Here is a 3381-nt window from a genome sequence, read left to right as displayed (position 1 = left end):
TTTCTCTTCGCTCGTTATCCGAGCGAACCACCACGAGTTTCTCCAGTCCAAGTTGTAAGACTCACGTCTGATGATGTTACTTTGTGGGTACAATGCGGGGAGAGACGCAAGAGAGATAGGGTTCTCGAAAAATCGATAGACAGCAGGACATGTCAGTCAGCTGAGGTTGGAAACTGGTCATTAGGTTGGTCTAACCTTGTATATACATAGAAATGAGCACATACGAATGAGCTTCTAGAGTCCAAATTGTAAGACTCATGTCTGATGATGTTACTTTGTGGGTATAATGTGGGGAGGGATTCAAAAGAGATGGGGTTCTCGAAAAATCGATAGACAGCAGGACATGTCAGTCAGCTGAGGTTGGAAACTGGTCATTAGGTTGGTCTAACCTTGTGTACACATAGAAATGAGCACATACGAATGAGCTTCTAGAGTCCAAATTGTAAGACTCATGTCTGATGATGTTACTTTGTGGGTATAATGTGGGGAGGGATTCAAAAGAGATGGGGTTCTCGAAAAATCGATAGACAGCAGGACATGTCAGTCAGCTGAGGTTGGAAACTGGTCATTAGGTTGGTCTAACCTTGTGTACACATAGAAATGAGCACATACGAATGAGCTTCTAGAGTCCAAATTGTAAGACTCATGTCTGATGATGTTACTTTGTGGGTATAATGTGGGGAGGGATTCAAAAGAGATGGGGTTCTCGAAAAATCGATAGACAGCAGGACATATCAGTCAGCTGAGGTTGGAAACTGGTCATTAGGTTGGTCTAACCTTGTGTATACATAGAAATGAGCACATACGAATGAGCTTCTGGAGTCCAAATTGTAAGACTCATGTCTGATGATGTTACTTTGCGGGTATAATGTGGGGAGGGATTGAAAAGAGATGGGGTTCTCGAAAAATCGATAGACAGCAGGACATATCAGTCAGCTGAGGTTGGAAACTGGTCATTAGGTTGGTCTAACCTTGTGTATACATAGAAATGAGCACATACGAATGAGCTTCTGGAGTCCAAATTGTAAGACTCATGTCTGATGATGTTACTTTGTGGGTATAATATGGGGAGGGATTGAAAAGAGATGGGGTTCTCGAAAAATCGATAGACAGCAGGACATGTCAGTCAGCTGAGGTTGGAAACTGGTCATTAGGTTGGTCTAACCTTGTGTATAGATAGAAATGAGCACATGCGCGTTATCTTAGTTGGTCAGACACTTATGTCCATTAATTTAGGACGTCTACAGTAGACAGTTGGTAGGGAATTAGTCAGCTGTGATTGGCAACTGATCAGAGGCTTGGTCTAAACTCCTGCAGACATAAAAATGGGTAGATAGAAAGTATTTAATTAATTAGATGACAATATCCACCAATGTGAAACACCCAGGTACAATGTAGACCTCATAAGAAGCCAATTGGCTGTCATTGACAGCCGATCAATAGATTAGTCTAAACTCGTGCACACTTAAAACTGAGTAGCTGCAAATTAATTAGGCGTTTAGATCCACTAATTTAAAACACCTTGTGACGACTCCATAGTTCGTGCACTCACCGCCAGAGGGACTCTGGGACGTCGCCATAACCTCGATACAGCGGAGGTCTAATAGAAAAACAGTCGTCTATGATTGGCAACCGATCAGTAGATTAACCTAATTTCGTATACACATGAAGACGAAGGTACACGAACCTTTTTAATCGACTACTCGAAGACTGACGACCTAATTACGATTAGTATCTAAGAGAGGCACTCTTATCTATTGGTCATTTTGCCTGACGCCTTCTGAGCTTCTTGACATGGCACAAATACATGGATGGAGAGATAGTAAGATGGTTCTAATGCGAGTTCAATTGCTGATATCTCTATAACATCTTCTCCGATACAATCGTAAAATGGGTCACACGTGCTGTCATTATTAGTGAGAAGTGTAGCACAGCAATCAGCGATAGAAAGAAGAAATAGCGTTATTCTCTTAAACCATTAACTACATTAACTCCTCCACTATAATAACGAGTTTCATGAGCTTAGCATACAAACCATGACTCGATACATGACTGAAACTATACTTAACCTACCTTAACACGTGTAAAATTAAAATTAAATACTCTTCATACATACACTCGTACAATCCAATATAAGCATAAAACGAGGTATTAAATCGATTTAAAAACGAAACCAAAAAAATAAAAAATAAATTTCGACCTCAGTACATCCTTCAGAAAAAAATAATTTAATTTGGTAAAAATTATTTTGCTAGGGATAATATCGGGTGTCCCAAATTTCAGTCAAGAAATAATTTTGATAGAAAACACAGGTTTTTAATTAAAAATTGTCAATATTGCTCAACGATGTGTTGTTCTCCCACGTAGCTCTCCGTTTTTAATAATCATTTTGAAATCTCTGAAAGCCAGCTGACATACTGTCTTTTCCATTCGTTGGCAACACATGACTGCACAAATGGCGCGAAATTTAAATCTGTCTCAATTCACTCGTCTTAAATTCGTACTCCTAGAATTAAACACTGATACACCTATATACCTACTTACATATACGTATATACACGTATCACAGAGCCACGACCATAAATAAAAAAGCAAATAAATCACGGACACCCGTGAAATATCGTGAAGATAACGACAATCGCAGGATAATCGATAGCCAAAGCCAAACGTTGATTCGACACTCACCGAAATTAAACTGCGAGAATCGATGGCGCTGAACGATGTCAACCTGCAAAGAGAAAAAAGCCAAGGGTTTATCATCTGATGTTTATCGAGTGAATCGTTTTAACGCGGAGATAAAGCGACGGCGAGTTTCGGATACACCCTGGCCGCTGTTAGTATTACCCCGACGAATGGGCTAAAGAGTGCACTATGGGAACAGGGATTGTCGTTCGACGATTCGAAAGACCGGGATGAAAGTATTTCTAACTAATAGAATTCCAATGCTCCAGTCCGATGTTAACGGTGAAACAAATCGGATGAAAGCGGACGGATCGCGCTAGGCCGAGCCGATCGAGACAGTGTCCACTTAAATTTCGACAGCTCCGTTTTTGTCCCGTTCAACACGGGCCGAAATACGTATTTCGCCTGTCGGGGTCGTCGTTGACTTCGAATTTCGTCGGGGTTCTAACAGAGGGGCCCGGCATCACGTTGCGCCGCCCCTGCAACTCAACGCGGGATGTTTGTCAAGCGGTAATACGGTCCCAACTTCCACCGATAACGAGTCGCCAGTTACAGCATTCAGAGTTTTCCGCTGCACTCTGGATCGCAAGTTAGAGGCAGTGCCGCGATATTTCCTTGTCTCGCGAAATAGCACGTGGTCTCGCGGCGACTGTGGCGCCGCCGCCACTTGTCACGGGGTACGGGTAAATTATCGCGAGT

At 42.1% G+C, this 3381-nt stretch overlaps 1 long non-coding RNA gene across 1 annotated transcript in view; it reads right to left on the bottom strand.

Moving 5' to 3' along the window:
* Window positions 1-2685: 2685 nt before the first annotated feature.
* The window catches only part of LOC108551954 (uncharacterized), a 155357-nt gene continuing 154661 nt past the window's right edge, over window positions 2686-3381 (bottom strand). Inside the window, exon 3 of the long non-coding RNA XR_001890519.1 lies at window positions 2686-2728. This is a non-coding gene — a long non-coding RNA (uncharacterized LOC108551954). The remainder of the gene's footprint in view (window positions 2729-3381) is intronic.

The sequence above is a fragment of the Eufriesea mexicana genome, unplaced genomic scaffold (assembly GCF_001483705.2).
Source record: "Eufriesea mexicana isolate 0111107269 unplaced genomic scaffold, ASM148370v2 scaffold5301, whole genome shotgun sequence".
Classification (NCBI taxonomy): domain Eukaryota; kingdom Metazoa; phylum Arthropoda; class Insecta; order Hymenoptera; family Apidae; genus Eufriesea; species Eufriesea mexicana.
Note: the sequence above shows the minus strand (reverse complement) of the source record. Positions and strands in the feature narration are given on the sequence as shown.